This window comes from Pelophylax lessonae, assembly GCF_965119305.1.
Source record: "Pelophylax lessonae genome assembly, chromosome: 1".
NCBI classification, from domain to species: Eukaryota; Metazoa; Chordata; class Amphibia; order Anura; family Ranidae; genus Pelophylax; species Pelophylax lessonae.
The window spans coordinates 576,430,865-576,453,063 of record NC_138768.1 but is presented as its reverse complement, the minus strand read 5'-3'; the positions used below and the strand labels follow the sequence as shown (position 1 = coordinate 576,453,063).

The following is a 22,199-nucleotide window of genomic DNA, read 5'->3' as shown; positions in this document are numbered from 1 at the left end:
TTCTTCGTCTGAATGGACAGCGGCTCAACTCGGGTGTCCCATAGCAAGTTGCTTGCTGGGGGGGGGGGGGGGGGTTACGAAAGGAGGAAGGGGCCAGGAGTGCCAGCGAGAGACCCAAGAATAGGAGGATCGGGGCTGCTTTGTGCAAATCCACTGCTCAGAGCAGGGAAGTATAACAAGTTTGTTATTTTTAAACAAAAAAATACTTTAAGCATCATCTGTGGAAGGGACCAATGCTGTGTCTTCTTTACAGCTACCCTGCTTTGTTCCAAAGAACTATATTATATTTCTTATTGCTTGTTGACCGGGATTGACCTGACCACTCTCTTGTCTGTCTCCTTACCTCAAACTCCTCTTAATTTGCCTGCTGTTTGCCCACGACCTTTACCTCACTCTTGTTTGCCGCCTGCCTATGACCTCTACTTGGATCTGACTACTCTTTTACCTAATGTTTAAAGTGGAACTTTATCAGAAAATTTAAGGTCTTGCTAGAGCTTTCTGGCCCCTTTTTCCAGGTATAGATATGTAAAACCTTGAAAACAAATGCCTATACCGTTTAAAATCCAGTAATACACTATCTCACCCTGCTCTGCACATGCTCAGTTGCGCTCTCTTTTTAGGAACTGCCGAATATGGATAATCTGCTGACAGCCTTAAAGCGGAGTTCCAGCCATTTACTCACCTGTCCAACGGTCCAGCGATGCGGCCGCCCGAAGCCTCGATCCTCTCCCTCGGCGCCGGCATAACTGCTGTGGGCACCCGGCTGTTACAGTTTGCGGCTTCACAGCCGGGTACCCACTGCGCATGCGCGAGTCGCGCTGCGTGCCGTGATTGGCCGGCAATCTTCTGGGACCTCTGACGTGTCCCAGAAGATTGCAGGGAGGGAGGGGGAGAGGAGAACTTCCGCTCAGGGCGCCGCGGCGCTCCGAGCGGAAGTGGGAGCGGGTACCTGTCAAAACTAGGTACCCGCTCCCCCCCCAAAAAAATGACATGCCAAATGTGGCATGTCGGGGGGTCAGGACTCCCTAAAGCGGAAGTTCCACTTTTGGGTGGAACTCCGCTTTAAACACTCCTTTCCTTTACAGCCATGGAAGCTGCTTCTGTTTGGTTTGATCTGCAGCTGCCATGGGGCTGCACATGTGATCAGTTACGACACCAGCCATTTGATGGTTTGACAGTTTGGTTGAAGAATGAAGACACAAGACAATGTGACCGTTAGCAATCCAGACATTCCAGGAATGTAACTGTGAAATCATTAAATCAATAGGTTCAGCTTTTTTATTATTTTACAGGCTTTATACAGCGCCGACAGTTTATGCAGCGCTTTACAACATAAGGATATATATATATGGTACAATATAGTTTAACCCCTTCACTCCTTAGGGTAAAACAAATCTTCAAGTGTTACTAAACCCAGGACCCTGCATCTGGTCTCCCTCAGTACACAGAACATGGAAATGCAATTATTTTAGTAAATATAAACTCTTAAACCTTTTTTCATCAGCAGTATATAGCAGTCTTGTGACTATCAGGGTCTGGTTAAAGTATAACTAAAGGTAAATCTTTATTTTTGGATAGAGTGGCGAGGGATTAGAACACTTGTCAGTTTTTATTGCTGTCTGTGCCCCCCATTTAGGAGATTCATTCCCTCTATTTGTCCTGTTTACCATTTATCATTAAAAGTGAAAGTAAAAGAAAATCCCACATTTTGGGTTGTCCCTAGAAAAGTAATAGTGGGGAAATCTTCCAACAGCGACACTAGTTCTGGTGACCTGGGGGGCCTCAAGGAATTCCCCTAATTTGGAGGGATTTCCTCTCACTTCCTGTTTGGCTATGGGACGGGAAGTGAAGGGAAATCTCCACAATGGGGCAGGGATAGCAAAAAAATAAAAAAATCAGCCTGGTTATAATGCTCCCTTGCTCTATCCAAAATGAAAAAAAGATTTGCCTATAGTTCTACTTTAAAGCTTGTAGGAGTAGATTTATTTTTACTCTGATTGGCCTATGAGGCTGCAGGACCCCTGACTCTCTGTCTGGACAGTGCTAATTGGCCCTGTGCCGATCACATGCACCCTTCCAAGAGAAAAAAAACTCTGTAGCAATACACACCAAACTGAGCATGTGCAGAGTGACTCCAAAGTCTGTTTTATCAGGAGATGGTTAGGAGACAATGGAAGAAGTGGAGGATCAGAGAGGACAGAATCAAACAGCCTTTTTGCACAATGCGGAAGTTCCGCAGTGAGTATAACGCACATGCTTTACTGCATATACAGACTGATTTTACTGTTGTGGGTTTAGTAACACTTTAATGCCTAAGCACAGTTTTGCAACTTTGACATGTTAGTAAAACCGTACATATCATCACAACCATTTTTTGCATCCAGGTGGATTATACCCTCCCCTTTTTTAAAATCTAGCTGTACAGTATATTTCTTGCTACTACCATAGCTTTCCACCAAAGAACAACCCAAAATTTCTCCCGCTCCTGAAAATTGCAGTGATACCACGTGGGTGTGTGTGTGTTATTTGTACCTGCAGTACAGAAATCAAGTGCAAATTTTGACCTTGACCCAAACACTAACTCTGGCACTGACCTAGATCAAACCTTGATCTAGGTATTTTATTATTTTTTTCTTTCTCTCTCTGCAAAGACAGAGATACTGTATACAATGCATCTCTCCTCCATCCACAGAGAGAAAACAGGGGGGCGGGATTCACAGTGACTATCACAGCGAATAGGTGACCCAGAATTGGAAGTTATGGGTCCCAATCGCTAGTATGTGTCCCGGGGCTCTCGGTGAGACCCTAGTCTCTGTGCTGGTAGCGTGTCGTGCAACCAGCACAAAGGGAGATATGCAAATATGGGGCCTCTACAGAAAAAAAGCCCAGTACAGTGGGGCCACATATTTTCGTATGCTTGCCACCAAGGGGTTAATACAGTAGGAATCAGAGAGCCATGCTCGTTTAAAGCTTACAATCTGATGGAGGGTCAAGAGCAGTGGCAGCTGGTGCTCCATGGGCCGGGGGGGGGGGGGGGGGCGGCAGATGGATCACACCATACCCCCCCTTCCCCGGACCACACCAGGCCGCATTTTGGTCAATGCTGAATATTGGAGTCATACCAACACTTCTCTCTGTGATAAATGAAGCTGTGAGCAATGAAATCACTGTAAGTCCATATCCCCCAGGATCCCTAAAGTCTGAAACTAGGATATGTGCTTAAACAGAGCTGTTTTCTTCCTGTGAAATGTAATCGTCCAATATTGTAAGTTTGCACATTTTCTCTTTTGAAACTTCTAGAAGCAATGGTTACAGTGAAAATAAACCAAGCCAGCCATATCACTATGAAAGCTATTGTCTAGGGCTGTATGTTTATTCAGAGATATTAGAGTCAGATGCTTTAAATCCTATCTACCCTCAGGTCCAGTGGCGGCTGGTGCTGGTGTCGGGGGGGCCCCCTCGGACCACACCAGGCCGCACACCATACCCCCCCCCACCCCCGCAGGCTCCCTTACCCTGCCTGGACATGTGGAGGGAGGGCAGGCAGCAGCAGCAACGGCGGCGACTTCGGTTTCTTCCCCCTCAGTCTTCTTCGTCTCCTCCCTCCATGGCCAATGGCATGGCTTCTCCTTTCGGCCAATCGGGAAACGGGTCTCAGGACCTGCTTCCTGATTGGCCAGGAGGAGGATCCGTGTGACAATAGCAAAGAATAAACATTCGCTATTGTTACACAACTCTGCGCCCCGAGCCCACCCATTTTTTTTTTTTAGTCTATTAGAGCCTCTGGCTCTAATCACATGCTAAAAAAAAAAAAAAAAAAGCCCAATTGAACTCCATGCGTCCGGTGCCCTGCATGTAGATTAGTGGTGTGGAATGCATGGATGGGGGGGCGGCGCCCCTGCATCTCCAATGAACCAGCCACCACTGGTCAAGAGATCCAAGAGGTAATAGATTTGGGGGATGAGCTGATAGAGAAAATAAATGTACATTTGTTAGGTGGGGGCCGGATAGGCCTCTGCGAAGAGAAGGTTTTTCAGGGATAGTCTCAATGTGGATAGAGTAGGAGATAGTTGTATATGTTGGGGTAGGGAGTTTCAGAGGATTGGAGAGGCTCAGGAGAAGTCCTGGATGCAAGCATGGGATGAGGTGATAAGGGAGCTGGGGTGCATAAGGTCTTGGGAGGAACGAAGAAAACGAGTTGGTTGGTATTTTAAGACTAGGTTAGCCACTTCTGGAACGAGCCCATATGTTTACAAGTTAAAAGCTGTATTTTTAGCTAAAAAATTATATAACCCCCAAATATTATTTATTTATTATATATATATATATATATATAAAATATATTTTTAGCAAAGACTCTGGAAAATTGTAATGGCGGTCGTGTGGTTTTCATTTGCGGGCACAACTTGCGTATGCGTTTTCTTTTGTGCGCGAGCTCTTGGCGACGGGGGCGCTTTTAAAGTATTTTTTGATTTTTATTTCCTATTTTATTTATTTATCTAATTTTTTTAATTTTTTTTAGCACAGTTTAAAAAACGAAACAAAAATCTGATCACTTTTATTGCTGTCACAAGGAATGAAAACATTCCTTGTGACAGTAATAGGCAGTGACGGGTACTCTTTATGGAAGGATCGGGGGCATTTTTGAATACTGACAGTTTTTTAGCCACTGAGTAACCCGGCCGTGACGCCATCACGTTGCTTCCAGGTTACTACATCGGAGACCCCATCAAAGCCGATATCTGCTATGTTCGGGACTCCAACCAGCCGTTGGATGTGCCAGCTGGTGGCTCGGGTCTCCTGGTGGTCTTGGAGACCTGAGCAGTGCCGAAGAAGGGGGGGGGATGTCCCCTCCCGCTCGCTGGGGTTAACGGCCAAGCAGCTGCCGAGCCGCATCGGCTGTTATCACATAAATGCCGACCGCCGGCTCAAAAGAATGGTACTGGGTTGATGCCTCTAGCTGCAGGCACAACCACTTCTCTGAGCCGACGTAGGGCTACGTCGATTCGTGGGAAGTGGGTGATGATCTAGCTAGGGGCAGAGTTGGGGATGGCTTTGTAAGTTGTTGTTAGTGTGATTTACTACTTCTGCTCAGGGTTTCTGGGCTTCAGCAAAGTGGCAGCCTTCAGCAAGAAGAAAGAGGAGCAATGCTGGAGGCAATTTACAGCACACACCAATTTTGGTAGCATAATTAATGTGGAATGTATGTTCTTTGCTAAATAACATTCTTTTGCATCCAGTCATTATGGGCAAAGTTCTGTGTTAATGTACCATTTAACATTACACAATGTATCCTTTCTATTCTCGCTTGCCTATAACCTGAGGACAGAGAAACCCATCTTCACCATCAGCAGTTCTGGTGAAAACCAGCTGATGCTTTAGAATTGGGGAGAAAACCAAAAAAAGAAGAGGGAAACAATGCTCATGGCACACTCAATACCAGTCCTGTACCAATCCTTGGTGGATAACCACCAAGGGGGCATACATTGCTAATATCTGCCCAAAATAGTTACAAAAAAGTAGCCGTCTAACATGCATAGAGTAAATATGCAAATACAAAAGGAAATGTTTCTAAAAAAAAAAAAAAACTATCCATTTAAACCATTATGGCAGTGAATAACTAAGCACAGTAATCGACCATATGAAAAAAGAATCCTATCCCGGAGGTTGTGCTAATTGCTAAACACTAAGTAGCTGACATAACTATTGCCCGTGCTTCCGCCTTTCATAGTGGCTTGGGGAACCAGAGCCTAGGAAAGTCTAGGGCTTGGCGCCCCCCTTTTCTCTTGTTTTCTTATGTAGCACCCTCCTACATAGGTGCTAGGCAGGGGAGTAGCAGGTAAAGCATAGTCTGCTCCATCTGCTTATCAGGGGAGCCTGATCAGTAATTGGGCCTGTTACATGTGTCCGGGGTGTGATTCATCTGGGCTGAGGGAGTGTCCCCACAGTATCCAATAGGGGAGCCGGTTGGACAGTGGAGGAAACCCAGCCAGTGATAAACAGGCTTTTTACTATCCCTGTGGGTTGGCACAAACAGTGGTTCATCCTGGGATATGTTATAAAAGCCAGGGGCACATGTGACAGGCTTTTGGGCGAGAAGCCAGGTCCCAGGAGGAGGGTAACGGCTGTCTCTCCTCCTGTTTGCTGTGGAAGGTGGTCACAGGCGGTCAGCTTAGTGAACCAGGAGTGTGGTGCTGAGCCAGGAGGTCCAGGAAGCTAACAAGTGGAGTTTGAGGCAGAAGCAACCTTGGGAAAAACAGTGTCCGTGATTACCGGGAACCTTGCCAGGGGTCTGCCCAGGAAGGGGGACCGCTCCAATGGAGTGTCAGTGGACAGGAGTTCAGCACACACAGCAAGTGAGAAAGGGGGTGCCAAGTTAGACCCTGAAGAGTAACTTAAACAGGATCATACTTTCTATCTTCACTTCAATGGCAATGTGAAGCAGAGGCCTTGCCGCACCCATTGCAGCTAGTGTCATCAGAATTGTGCATAGTTCATAGCAGTGGCAGCTGGTGCTCCATGGGCCGGGGGGGGGGGGGGGCGACGGCAGACCAACCGCACCATACCCCCTCCCGGACCACACCAGGCCGCCACACACCGTATCCCCCAGACCACAGCGAGACAGGAGAGCCGGGACCGGAGACGGTACAGGACCCCCCCTCACTCACCCTGCCTGGATGCAGCAGCAGGCGGCGGCTTTGGCTTCTTCCCCCTGTCTTCTGCGTCTCCTCCCTCGTCCTCCATGCCCAATGGTATGGCTTCTCCTTTTTGGCCAATTGGGAAATGGGTCTTAAAACCCACTTCCTGATTGGCCAGGAAAAGGCCAACAAAAAGAAAAAAGCCCCATTGAACTCCATGCGTCCGGCACCCTGCATGTAGATTAGGGGGCCGAACGCATGGATGGGGGGGCGGCGCCCCTGCGCCACATATACACCAGCCGCCACTGGTTCATAGTTGCAGAATCCCACTCATCCCTTCTCCTACCCCAGTTCTAAATAAAATACAAAAAACCAACAACCCCTGGATTGATTATTGACTGAGCCAATGACGTTAAATGCTATTTGTTTGCTATCAGTTGCTAAGGGTAACCCAGGGGAATCCAGAAAGTGCAATTCTTAGCAGTCCTCTAGGGGGCAGTGCTACACTTAGATATGTGTGAGCCTACCTTGCCTGCCAGAGGGCGCTATAACAGATGAGAGCTTCAGCTGTCAGAATACAATAGCCTGCAGGGATGATTCCTCCAGCCACACTGTTTTGTGTGGATGGTAAGACATCGTAATTTGTATGGCTAGCCTAATTTTTTTTTTTTTTTTCTGGAAGAAAAAGATTATCGCAAACTTTGTGGTGACTGGTGTTGGGCTGGATATTTACTTCAAAAAGTGGGAAATGTATTTAACCTCTTCCCTTCAAAATACTTTGTCTCATCAGCAGTTCGACCAGTCTTGTGACTTCTATTAGTGACCAGTCTAGCTGGTTAAAGCTTGTAAAAGGAGTTTTCATTGTCCTCTGACTATCCTATGAGGTTCCATAACCCCTGACCCTCTGGACAGTGCTCATTGGCCCTGTGCTAATCGCATGCACCCTCCCAAAAAAAAAAAACTCTCCAACAATACACACCAAACTAAGCATGTGCAGAGTGACTCCAAAGACTGTGTTATCAGGAGACAGATTGGGGACTCTGGAAGAAGGAGAGGATCAGAGAAGACCGGATCCAACAGCCTTTTTACACAATCCAGAGGATTAACCCTTTAGGTTCCGCAGTGAGTAAAGCAAACATGCTTGACTTGCCTATAAATACTGATTTTACTGGTGTGGGTTTAGTAACACTTTAGTTTTATTTGGAAACAAATGCCTCTTGGTTCTTTTTGACCCCCGAGTCCTCACCATAATCTGACAGATCATGCTGCCAAATCCAAAGAATACTAGTGTTTGGTGCTCAGTTGTGCAGGACGGTGGAAGATCTGCTTTGCCTTATGCATTTCTCAATGGCGTCGAGGCAGAAAACAATGGTCACCAGGATATAGAAGGGTCAACCTCCCCAGCAGGTTGACAAGCAAACTCCTATCACCTTATCACCTCAATAAGAAAAAATACTGTATTATTGGCACGGACTATCCGAGTAAATGTCAAGCAAATTAAGGTGAAGATTTTTTGCGCCAGCTCCAATTTAATAGGATAATCGCAAAGCAAATTTTTATGCGTATACGTAGACCCCATATTGTATGTAATGTATTGTAGGTAATATAACTGAAGATATAGCTAAATAAACAAATATTTACAATAAACTTTAAATATTCCACTTTATGGGATTCAATATCATGTACCTGTTGTAGCTCAGTTCTAGATTTGCTTTTACTGATTTTTTTTTTTTTTTTTTGCCTTGCTAGGAGTTGTAGAACTTTTTTTATTTTGACATTTTTTAGTCTTTTGAACCAAATAGAATAGTGTAAGGAACAGAGAAGATGCCTGCATAACATGCTGATCAAGGGACTAAGCAACCCAAATTGGGTTACCCAATGCATTTCCCTCTGAAGAGAAGATCTAAAGACTTGTGAGCTCCTTATTCTAATTACTGTGGACTATAGTTTTAACAGCAAAGTTCAGACTTTCATAAACGGTGATCTGAAAAAAAAAATAAAGATAAATTCTGTCGCCTGGCTTAGCCCTGTAGTTCAAAAAAATTCTAGTTGTAACATGGAGATATTAAGTGGAAGAGGATAGTAAGAGGTTTTATGATTTACACATAAGGTGCTGAAATATCTCTTGCTGATTTGGTGAAAACGGGAATATCCTATTAGAACCTAGGGTCATTCTAGATGTTTTTCTCAAGATCTAATCCATCTTTTGATGTTGAAAAGTAGGGAGTAGTGTGTTTAAGAAACCTCCAGTAGAGGGCGACGAAATAATGCACTTAATTGTCTGTGTCTTTGAAGAGATTATTTACTTCCAAGAGGCCTTCTACATTTATGGGTAGGTTGTCTTATTTATTTTAGGCATTTAACAATGCAATCTAGTTATATAAGCATCTTTAACGGTCATGTTGACCATTTCAATTCATTAATTTGAGACCATTTTATGACTTTTTTTTTTTTTTCACATTCAGACTCGCCACATTATTAAAGTTGCGAAATTAGAATATGCAATAAAATACAGGCTTATTATGGGTACTGTACACCATACAATAAGGTACATAATTACTTATTACACACTCTGACCTTCTCTAAAATTTCAACTGCTTTCTTTGTTTACCAGCTTTTGAAAACGAGCAGTATTTTTTATTTTTTTTCCCTCAACATTTAAAGGCCACTTCCCTATTTTTTAGTTTATTATTCTGTAAAAAGGTGCTTTTTAAAAAAAAAAAAAAAAATTATTTAACAAGTTCAGAGCCTGTGTACAGCCATTAAATGGTACCCAAACTATATACAATGCAGATCCAAGACAGAGGCAAAGGACATTCTTGAGTAAATGTTCACCCATATACAATACTTATAAGTATCTTACTAATTAAGTCTCTAACATTGTAGTAGTACCAAAAAGTAATTTCTGACAAAGGAAGGGAATATCGTTGCACTTGTCTCCTGTTCCAAAAAGCCAAAAGTCAAGGTTTAACCACATAGATGGAAAATAAAACTGTAATCAGGTCAGAGAAAAAAAAAAAAAATATATATAAAATCTCCTGATGATGATTTAAAAATTCAGGGGCTAAGGACAAGATAGACTTTGGGGCTAAAACAGAAAAAAGAGGGGGAGGGGGTGGTTGACAAGACATAAAGGGGAATCCAGGTTTTCTGGATGCACCAAGATAACTGCTTTCTAATAGCCTGTTTACATTTGCATTAGCTCTTTGAAGAGTGGTCTGTGATGCCTCACTTTTCAGAGGTTTGACAAGTGGTGATGAGGCATTGTCATCTCCACAATGCTCATTTTAAGGCTGTACAACTGTACTGCAACTGTGCGGGTGTGGTGCAGTCCTATTCACTTGAATTGGGTGCATTCGGTGGGTGGGTACTACCCACCAAACGCAACAAAGGAAGGGATTTTTGCAGAGATTCATTACCGCTGCATGCATATATCCCCTTTTGGCTGTCTTTATCATTTGGTGGTGGGGCAAGTGCAAACTAAGCCTAAGGGAAAATCCCAAATTGCATGGGGGAATTGAACAATTAAAATTTGCTGGCACATCAGGCAGTGATTGCACATCTGTGGTGTCAAAAAGAAGCACCTTCCAGCTCCTTAGACAGCAGTGTATGCTGTCAGAGGTGCCTGAGGGCAATTACATCACTCATTTCACTTTAAGTGTATGGCCCTCTTTTGGGTGGGTTGAGAAGTGGCCTTCCCCAAACAGGATTTCTATCTCTCTTCCTGTCTATCTCTCTTAGGCTCCATGTGCACGGGACGCTGGAAATGGCCGTTTAGGAGCAGTTGGGCGTTTTTTTTAGAAGCCCCTGAACCCATCTACATTTTATCTTATCTGTCCATGTACACCAGGTCGTTTGCGGGCAGTTGCGTTCAGGGACTTTTTTTAGAACGCAATTATTTGCGTTCGAACGTGTGTTTCCCGGGGTTTCAAACGCAAAAACGCGTCCGAACGCGATGACCCGCGTTTGGCGTTCGTGTTTTTCCATTTTAAAGGGGAATAATTTTTTTTGACCTCTAGGAACGGTTCTAAACGCAAACGCCCGCTAAACGCGGGTACAAACGCGACCGAACGGACGTTTCAAACGTCCTAAAAATTCCAGCATTCAAAGGGACTTTTAACAACGTCCCGTGTACATGGACCCTTACTCTCTGTAGATCCCTACAAATGTATTAATTATTATAAGGGCTCTTTCACACGGCCGCTCCGCTTGTCCGCAAATCATCCTATTTTTTTGCGGATGATTTGCGGACATAATGTAAGTCTATGGCATTGCGGATGTCAGCGGAATACCATCCGCTGACATCCGATTTTCTTCCTTTAAGTTTTTTGGAACGGAACAGAACCCTATTTTTCCTTCGGAAAGGAAGGAAAGTCGGATGTCAGCGGTGTCATCCGCTGACATCCGCAATCCACATAGACTTACATTATGTCCACATATCATCCGCAAACGGATGGGATGATATGCGGGCATACGGAGCGGATGACACAAATGTCATCCGCTCCGTGAAAAAAAGTCCCGCAGCGGACACAAACAGCGGAGTGGCCGTCTGAAAGAGCCCTAAGACTGATTTCCTGAAGTGGCTTTATATGAGTAATCAGTGCTTCTGCATACAAATAGATAGTACTCTGACCACTCTTTCACATGTTTTTTGCAGTTTCTTCTTATCTGCTCTGTTAAGAGAAAAAAAAAAACTGTTTACAGTTTTCAGTAGCTCAAGCAGCAATTTACATACCCATGTAAATGAGAGCCATGGCTCCTCTTCTTCCTTTTTTTTTCCTCACCCTTTAGACAGTTCTATATAAAAATTTGATTAGAAACGGTTGCTGTTCTCTCTATGGCTTCTGTAAATGATACACTAACTAAATAGGGCAAGCTATCAATTACCTGCCTGTTCATTTTTATATTGTGTTTCATTCATAGAAGCTGTGAGTATCTGAGAGGAAGGGGCATGCATAGCCAGGATATTCTATTAACCCCCACCGCAAAAGAAGATTTTGGCGGCAAGAGGGCAAGACAGAGGGGCCTCTAATGTCCCTTTTTTGAAGTGTATTTTTTTTTTTTTTTCTAGAGTATGTGGAAGGGTTAGAACCCAGTCAATATTACTACTGTATGTGTCTGGGTAAATTTACATCCTCCTATTTTGCCCTGGTCACCAATATCCCAAAGATGTAAAAAGTGAAGGCAAATGTAGGGCTCATTTACCCCTGTCAGTTGTAGTACATTTGTGGAATCAAAATGTAGACTAATTTTTCGGAAAACCTCAAATAATTGACAGTAGAAGGCTTAGCAAGTAATGTACATAATATATTCCATTTGACGCAAAACCTGAAGATGATCTCCAAATTGGATAGCTTACTAATTTGCATGAAAATTTTATTGCGTTAAAGTGATACTAAACCCTCCAGTTTTAAAGCATTTTCAGCAGCTGATTTATTCACTTACTGAGTAGGGCAACGTCTTTATCTTTTAATCCTTGCCAATGTTCCTGTTTACACTGGTGCTTTAACTGCCCCAGGTCTCTTGTTTCAGGGTGGCTCCTCTCTCTTGTAGCATCTTATGGAACCACCCTTGCAAGCAGGGACTAGAGTTGTCACCTACACTGTGTGTATCAATAGAAACATACAAACCAGTTGCCTAGGTTGGCAAGGCACTCCCTCTTTTCCCCTTCCTCCTCCCTCTCCAGCTCTTCAAGCTAACAGACTGGCTCAAGACTGCATTGTCCTGTTAACTCTTTCCTCTGAAGAACAGGAGTTCAAGGAGGCAGTACTGATGGAGCAGGAGCCAGCAGCATTGAACAAAGGAGGAAATGGTTATCCAACAAGCAATCAGTGTAAACCGAGCTATCCGGATATAGGTAATATCTTAAAGACCTCCACAATTGTAGAAAGCCAGTGATAAGTCAGAGTTTTTATTGAACAAAAAATATTGATATGAGGTTAAAATAACGATACCAAGCTGGCTTGGACAGATGGAACTGGGCCAATGTCTGCTGAGTCAGGTGAATGGGTTGGGAAAGACCACTGGAGTGTGGTAACCAGCTGCTGTGTAGAGACACGGGCGTTCAGGAGCCAAGCTGGAACCCGCCAACGTGATCAGGAACTCGGGACAGGAAGTGCCATGCCTGGAACAGGAAGCCAATTCAACCAGCTTGGAACGCAGGGGGAGAGCATTGCCGTGACGACGCGTTTTGCGCACATGCGGCGGGTTCCGGCTTGGCTCCTAAACGTCTGTGTCTCTACACAGCGGCTGGTTACCATACTCCAGTGGTCTTTCCCATCCCATTCAGGGGACTCAGCAGACATTGGCCCTGTTCAATAAAAACTCTTACTTATCACTGGCTTTCAACAATTGTGGAGGTCTTTAAGATATTACCTATATCCAGATAGCTCTGTCTACACTGGTTGCTTGTTGGATAGTCATTTCATGTACTCATTTTGACGGCTGCACTGGATTAGTTTGGGACAGTGTTCAATGTTGTTTTCCACATAGGTTAGTGCTGGGGACATTATGCTGTTCGCATAAAAGAACTGGGTGTCTCCTCATGGGACTTTAACAGCCTAGTATATTTTAATAGTAAAAACGTGTACCAAAAACACAAGGTTATACGTAAAAATATAAATTCATATTTTATTGGAAATGACAATCTAAAAATCCATATATAAACAGCTGATGTAGAAGAAGAGGGGTTTAGAGCAAAAACAAGTAATGGGTAAGTTAATATGTACAACATAAAGACCTAAAGACTGTAGCTAGTGCAAGCTGCTAATGGCATATAGCCCTAGGAGAAACATCTGACTTGTTTCAGAAATTCCTTTCTTTCCTCAGGGGTGTACATTAGACTAGGGTGCAGCATTTCTGAAATGAAACCAGCAATAATTTTTCTATATTTATACAGTAATGTTTACAGAGGCATGTCTTTAGAAAATTGTTTAAATCCAAAGAGACAATTACATTCCAGTATATGCAAATCCAGATTGCATCAGCCAGATCCATTAAAAATCCCGTAATGATGTCCGTGCATTTAAGAATCGTGAAATGGTTATATAGAAACCTAGACCTCTAAGGTAAAAATATGTTATATATGCATTCATAGGCAAAGTAGACCACTAGATTTGCCAAAGTATAAGTGCCATTCTAAATAATTATAGAGAATATGGTCAATACCAGGTCAAAGGCACAAAAAAACCTCAAAGGAATATCAGCCACTACTATGCAACCAAGGGGAGCCAGCCAAAATGAAAATGTATTTACCTGACACTTCTGACTCAATATCCAAGTAGACAAACCAAAATAGCAATGTGTTTGCCTACTGCCTCTGACACAATATCCAAAGTTGTGGCCACAACGATCGTGGGACAACGCCAGAATCTCAAGTATGTCCTGCCTTTTTATGTCCCGATCATCAGGGCAGAGCTGCTGGGTTACTGCACTTCCGCCCATAGCAGGAACGGTGTGTGTTCCAGTGTGGTCCCCGGCTCAAAAAGTGGCAGAGTCAAATGACTCAAAAAGCCACTCCCCAGCTGCCAAAACAGGGGAGGAATGCTATGGACTATGGAGTCTGCCATGTCCAGATGACACACAGCCACCCAAAGGATGCAGATCCAAGTCGGCCTGGGTGCGCCAGGTGGAGTTCAGTGGAACATCATAAAAACAGATCCAAAAATGATAGAAATCTATATATGTGTAAGAATAGAGGCCAAGCAAACACAGAAGGACATCACCACAGGGTGTACAAAGAACAGGGTAATTCAAGGAGCCAGCAGCATTAGACAACGTAAATTGAAAATGCTGGGATGAGCATTTTACCAAAACGTTAACTGGGGAATGTTTTATTGTTCTCTATATGTTAAAAAAAAAAAAAAAAAAGTCTTAATGCAACTTTTAATGGATAAATTCACTTTAAAAAAATAAATAAATGCACATTTTTTTTTTTTGCAGGTAAAAAAAAAGTGCATTTACTATTTTTTGTTGCAGAAGCCTGGAAAGTATTGCATCAGCGATTAGCCGATCGCTGATGCCTTTCAGGTCTCCTGCACACTGTCAGTGTATCGGCTTACCCGTATATCCCGTACAGGTAAGCAGACACTCCCTGAAAGGAACACTCAATGAACTTCATTGAGAACTACAAGCTGACAGCCTCCAAGTCTGTTGGGACTTGTACGTCATTCAGACACAGAGCTCTGTCTGAATGACACGGACATGTGGGCGTAACTCCACATGGCCGCGCTTCTTTCAAAAACTGGCAGCTAGGCTGTTCCCAAAGGTGAACTTATCCTTTTTGGAAAATTTATATTTTGTAGGTTGACCAACCAGGATGAGCTACCAAGAGGGTTCCATAATCCAAACTAAATTAGAAGAAGGGGGAAATGTCAGTTGGAAGACCAACTAGACATAACAAAACTGGACTTTCAAAGGCACATCATAAGATAGATGTTAGCACACATAATTTAAAAGAAGATATTTTTATTAAACATAATCTAAAATTACATAGGAGGTAAAAACCAACACTGAACAAGAAAGTTCAATACATAATAAAATAGAAAATGGCTACAAATACTAATAGGGAATTTACTAACAGTCACTGCTTGGGATCGGCCTACAGAGAAGGGACAGAGACAAAAAACAAATGCTTAGGCTTATTAAGGTAGACAGCTTAAAGGTTCTTAAATGCATCAAAAGGAGCTAGGGTCTACCCCTAACAAAGCCAAAAAAAATACAACTAAAAGATATGTAACATATCCCAGCCTTACCCAAGGATATATGATGTTAAAAGTTTGTTGTGGATAGGATAGGACCAGTCACTTCAAAGCGGGTATGATCAATAGGTAAGCCCACCTCAGCCCTTAGGACCCCCGAAAAGGGGGGGGGGGACAGCAGGAGTGATGTTGGGTAGAGTGGTCAATGAAGGGTAGTATGATGCTATAAGAGAACATTGCCACCCTCAGCGGGTATACACAATCTTGTCCACCAGCCTATAAAGATTGAAAATTACGTAAAATTACATATCCAAGGATCAAATAGTTGCAACGTTTAAAGGTAAAAGATCCAAAGTCCCAAAGATACATTACTGCCAGGTGTACCTGTCCCTGCTTCTGTCGCCCCAGAGTGATATCGTGTCCATCCTCATAAGTCCCTCACTGTGCCGGACGCCAATCCGGCGTGTGTTGCGGACCGCGCCGGACAGTGACGTCACAGAGCGGCGTCACTAGACATCCGGCGCGATGTGCGTTCCAAAGGCCCCGCGCACACAACCGGATGCGTGGGGCTAGGGAAGTGACGATCCCCCAGCCAGTCCCAGGCCGAAGCACTGAGGAGATAAGACAAGATTGGGGTTTTTTTTTGCCTATATAAAAAGCACCACAGGTGCAGTACATTATATAGACCATACCAACAGTTTTGCAGCTGACGTGATGTGCAATTGAGTGCAGACGGCCATCTGGTAAATAGAGCGATTTGGTTTTCAAAGATCCAATCACAGAATTTACATGTGCCGCATTTCCAAGTTCCTCTTGTATCGTTGTGAAGGCCATGTCTATTATCTTGAAAGTTGCTTTTGGTTATTCTGTCTCTGATGGACTTAGCCCTCCTAAATGTGACCTCTGGGTAATCCTTAATATATTTGCTGAGAATTTGATCATTGGTCAAAAGATGCCAGTTTTGCTGTAGGATATGTCTAATAACCTTATGTTGTCTATTAAATGGAGTAATCGGGCACACTGTCTCCGTGGTAGTTTTAGTATTTCCTCCGTACATAATGTCCTCCCTAGTTCATTGGCAGGCTTTATTAAATGCCTTACGTAGCATAGTTTTGGTGTATCCTCTTAATAGGAGCCTGTCGCGGAGGAAGTTAGCCTCCTGTTTGAAGTGTTCTTCATTTGAACAAATTCGCCTCAGTCGCAAGAATTGGGAATATGGAATGCTTTGTACCAATGGTTTCGGGTGAAAAATAAAGGCATGGAGCACTGTATTGCCTGCAATGGGTTTTCGGTACAGTGTAGTGTCTATCCTGCCGTCCCTGGCTATAAAAAATTGTATATCCAAAAAGGAAATAGTTTGAATATCATACTGCCTCGTAAATTTCAATTTAAATTGATTGTTGCCCAATAAGGCCACAAATTCCACTAGGTCCTCCTCCAGCCCCAACCACAGCATGAACACATCTATGTATCAGAACCAGAGGAGGACCGCAGGGAGAAACCCAGAAAGCTTATCATCCGAAAAAAACATACGTCCCCCCGTCCCCCCCCCCCGGTACAGGTTTGCGTATGATGTGGCACACAAAGTCCCCATCGCCACTCCCTGTACCTGGAGGTAGTGGGACTAATCAAAAACAAAAAAATTCACAGTAAGGATACACTGGAGGGCATCCAAAATAAAGTTGTTGTGATTGTGGTATTCGAGGGGTCGCTCATGTAGGAACTCTTATGACAGAGAGTCCCTTAGCATGAGGGATACTACTATAAAGTGCCTCTTACTACTATAAAGTGTCGATTGCCACTACTATTGTGTCTTGGGGAACTTGTATACCCTCAAAGTGTTTCAAAAGATCAGGTGTTTCAAAAGATCAGGTGTGTCTTGGATGTACGAAGGTAGGGCTATTACATGGGGTCTTAAATATGTGTCGATGTATTGGCTCATGGGCTCCGTGTATAATCCAATACCTGACACTATGTGAGGTAAGATTTTTATGCATTTTGAGTAACGCATAAAATGTGGGTGTCCAAGGTTTTTTTTACCAAAATTGTATCCTATGTGGTTTTCTCAATTAGTCCTCTATGGTGGGCCTCTGTTAATAATTGCGTGAAATTAGTTTGAAGACTGGTAGCGGCATCTTGCGAGATTTTCCTATACCAGTCTTGGTTATTGAGGATTTTAAGGCACATTAACTTACAGTATATTGTTCGATGTCCATTATAACCACATTTCCCCCCTTGTCGGAGGGTTTGATTATAATGTTCTCATTTGTACTGAGTCTAGAAAGTGCCTGTTTCTGCGCATGTGTAGGATTACTTGGGCCATGATTTTGTATTTGGATAGATTGAATCTGTCTTGTGACCTGTGTGACAAAGGCAGATATGTTAGGATTAATTTGAAGGGACGGAAATTTGTTCGATTTTTTTTTTTCTTTACAGCGGGGAGGGATACAGGGATATCATGCTGTGTGTTCATGTCAGATGGAACCTCGGCAGTTGCTGGAATAGTATTGTCAGAGGTATCATTCTCATTAAATAAGTCCATTAAGTCTTTTAGGGCTCGAAAGTCATGGACTTTAAAGTCCTTCCATTGCTCTCTTGAAATAGAATCCTATTTTTTCTTTTTCCTTTCATTGTCAAACAGGTATTTGTAGGTAAATTTTCTCCCAAATAAGTTAAGATGTTTGATTTTGAAATGGTCCAACTCCTGGGTCGGACAAAAAGTCAACCCCAGAGAAATAACGTCTTTCTGCCGGAGTAAGGATTTGAAAGGAGAAGTTGATTATATTTAGCTTAGTAGTTGCTGATTCTTTTTCACAACAAATTAATTTAGAGGGCCTTTCATGTGTTTCAATTCTGTCATTTGTTTCACCATCATAGGGGTGTCCAGTGCGAGTGTGTCTAAAAAATCATTGTCATCTACAGAGAAGTTGGTGCATTGTTTGCCCATTTTATCGATCTGTGTGTTTTGTGTGACTATCGTGGTTTTAGGACGAACAGACCCATCACCGTGAGCGATGTGAGAAAGGGCATTTGTGAATTGGGTTGTGAGAATGATTATGGTTGTGTAGGTGCTGATTTATTGGGACGTGAATCATGTTTGAGAATGTGTTTCTTAACACTACCACCCGGTGCTTGTGTACCGTCACCATACTTGGGTCTTTTCCGTGATTGTCGGTGTCTTCAATGATTTGGTTGATTGGTCTGTGAAGTGTGGGAAAAAGAAGATGTATTAGAGGAATCTGACTCTATACTTTCATAGTCCTACACATTGTTTGTCACATTATGTTTATTATAGGAGTGAAACCGCCTCTGTCCTGCTACAGGCCATTTGTAGGCAGAATTGTTACTAAAAGCTAACTTATCCCTCATACATTTTTGTTCTTTTTTCTTATTAAATCTGTGTTGTATTTTTCTAAATATTCCTGGAGTGCCACGTTTCTTGTGGCAAACTCGGGAAGAAAGCATAGGGATTGGTGCTGTGAATACATCAATTTGATCTCATCATTAACTTCCAGCATCTCCCTTCAATATTGTTACAACAATATTATCATTTGTTTAGAACAAAGGTTAAGGTTTGCTTTCCAGGTTTCCCTAAGATCAGGCCTAATCGTCCTGATGCTTGGGAAAATCTGAAAACTTAATCCCATAGGGTTCAAGCCCTCGTCATTGATTAGAGGTAAAAAAATATTTGACTTGGAGAGTCTATTTGATTAGAGGTCTCTAATCAGATAGACTCTCCAAGTCAAGTATTTTTTGACCTCTAATTGGATAAACTCTTCAATTCATATATTTGCATATTCTTGTACTGATATGGCTTGTGGCCATTTTCTATTTTATTATGTATTGAACTTTCTTGTTCAGTGTTGACATTTTTTTTTTTTACCACCTATGTAATTTTAGATTATGTTTAACCACTTAAGCCCCGGAAGAGTTTACCCCCTTCCTGACCAGGGCCTATTTTGCGATTCGGCACTGCGTGACTTTAACGGACAATTGCGCGGTCGTGAATGCTGTACCTAAATGAATTTGGCGTCCTTTTTTTACCACAACAGAGCTTTCTTTTGGTGGTATTTGATCACCTGTGCGATTTTTTGATCATGCGCTATAAACAAAAAAGAGCGTCAATTTTGGAAAAATAACAAAATTTTTCAAATTTTTTTTTAATATGAAATTCCCCAAAAAAAAATGTAAATCAAAATTTTTTTTAACATTTTCGCCCAATTTGTTTTATGCTACATATGTTTGGTAAAAAAAAATCACAAAAAGCGTATTTTGATTGGTTTGCGCAAAAGTTATCGCGTTTACTAACTAAGGGAAAGATTTTTGTCTTTTTTTTTTTTTTTTGCGGTACTGCGACATTGCGGCGGACAGATCGGAGCCTTGACTGACATTTTTGACACTTTTTGGGTTACCAGTGACATTTTCTACAGTAATCAGTGCTATAAATATGCACTGTTACTGTAAAATTACACTGGCAGTGAAGGGGTTAACTTTTTTTGAGAGGGAGGGGCTATGTGTGTCCCTAGAGGCGTGATTCTAACTGTGATTGGCTGTGGCTTGAGATGTATGATTGGCTGTGGCTTGAGATGTATGAACAGTGATCAAAGGTTCTACATAGTAGAACCGTATGATCATCATTCATACATCGGGGAGAAGGCGGCTTGTTTACATTAGCCGCCTGCCTTTCTCCCTCTCCACCGACGATCGCGAGTGACCGGCGGACGATCGGGGAGGGGTCCGTGCCCGCTCATGAGACCCACCCTGTGAGGGGCTGACTGCCGCAGTAAATATACTGTGAGCAGTCGGCAAGTGGTTAATAAAAATATATTTTTTAAATTTTGTGTGCTAACATCTATCTTTATGATGTGCTTTTGAAAGTCCAGTTTTGTTATGTCTAGTTGGTCTTTCAACCGACATTTCCCCCTTCTTCTTCTATATTTTGCAGGTAGGAATTACATTATGCACAAATTGATTTTCTCACTTGGAAATACATGACTGTATAGGTGACTATGACTTTGATATGTATTCGGTGTAATGAAAATGCAGAACAACCATCTTATTGGTTACCTGTGTTGGCCCTATTTTTATTAGAGATTCTAGCTTGAATTGACATTTTCAGGATCTAGTCCCACCAGTGCCATCTTAAGAGCATTATAGGCCCCCGGGCAATGCAGTGCACTGGGCTCAGATCATTGTTTTTTTTCTTGCATTGAATGGATGTTTATTTTTAAAAGCTCCACTTTCATGGGAATGTAAAATTGCACATAAAAAAAAATATATAACATCTACGATAGGCGACACAAGTCATATTGTAATTGAATGTTATTACAAGTGGAAAGAAAAAGGGGTTAATAAGCCCCTTTTTATCGATGGGATAGTGACAGGTACAGCATAGCAACTAGGAGTTAGTTTAGGGGCTTTATGTGAGGAAAAACAGTTGCTGGGGTGGAAAATATAGGCAGCGTTGTGTTGGGTTAGAATAAGCCCCAATCCGAATAAGCCTCCCCTGTAGCTAGGAAGATTAGGTAGGGTACCGGCTTCTCCCTGTTTTTCTCCCGCCTTCAGAGCTCGCCTCAGCGCTATTTAAGGGGGCTCACAGTGACAGGATTTCACATCACCTCAGAAGATCATCAAGCTGTGCTGTTCCCCTCCCCCCCCCCTTTTTTGTTTGTCGCGGCCAGTTTTTATTTGTAGGGTCACCTTTGCATAATGCAAAGGGGGACGATATTTTTGCTTAAAGTTGTTACAGCATACATTTGGTTTGAGTATGGATAATTCTTTTGATGTAGTAGTTATTTGTTTAACCTGGACCGTAGTGGTCGGGTTATTTCCAATGTTTTGAATTGATTTTTCAAGTTATTTATATTGTTTAAACAAATAATAAACGGCCGCGACCTTTTTTAAATCCAATTTTTAGGCTCCGTTCACGTGTAGGCGTTTTGGGGGCGTTTTTCTGCTCTAGGATCAGCTCTCAAAACGCCCAACAAGACAAATCCTATTCATTTCAATGGCCCCTGTTCACATCTGAGCGTTTTGACGCTGTGAGCAAAACGCCCAACGCTCAAAAAAGTAATTGAAGAGACAATAACTCACTGCTCGAGGTGGTGTAATTGCCTGATGACTCACACCGGTGCATGCCCCGGCTCGCCTCCGTGGAAACTTGATAAAAGAAAAGAAATTGGCAGCACTCCAGGTTGAGTCAAAATCCAGATTTATTGACTGGACATCCAAATATGACAATCGTGACAAGGTAGACGCGTTTCACACACTGACTGTGTGCTTAATCATTAGTTGGTAATGATTAAGCACACAGTCAGTGTGTGAAACGCGTCTAACTTGTTACGATTGTCATATTTGGATGTCCACTCAATAAATCTGGATTTTGACTCAACCTGGAGTGCCGCCAATTCCTTTTCTATGCTCAAAAAAGTACATGAGCTTCTTTTTGGGCAGATTACAGGCGTTTTCCATTGGTCTCTATTCAATCTAAAAACGCCTGCACAAAAAACGCCTGCAAAAATGCCCATAAAAACGCCTGTGATAGCAACGCCAAGATGTGAATGTAGCCTAAGTGTGTAGTGTCACCTTTTTAAGTATAAGTTTAGAGTTTTAGTGAAAATCCTGTCTACTATCCCATTACCTTTCATGTTAAATCTGCAGAACAGTTTTTTCTGTAAAATGCAATGCATTATGGCAATCTGTGTACAGAGCGACCTCCCCCCCCCCCCCCCCCCAGAAACCTAATTTACTGCTTGTGTGATTGACTTACTGATTTTTCCAGAAATCTGCACTAAGATACAAGTCAGATTTTTGGCATCCCCTGATGCAAAAATATAATTTTTGATGAGATACTCCCAAAGGG

The 22,199-nt window shown here is 42.7% G+C and overlaps 1 protein-coding gene across 1 annotated transcript in view; it reads left to right on the top strand.

Moving 5' to 3' along the window:
• The window catches only part of FAM13A (family with sequence similarity 13 member A), a 321,224-nt gene that overhangs the window by 29,291 nt on the left and 269,734 nt on the right, over positions 1-22,199 (top strand). The gene's annotated exons all lie outside the window — the stretch shown is intronic.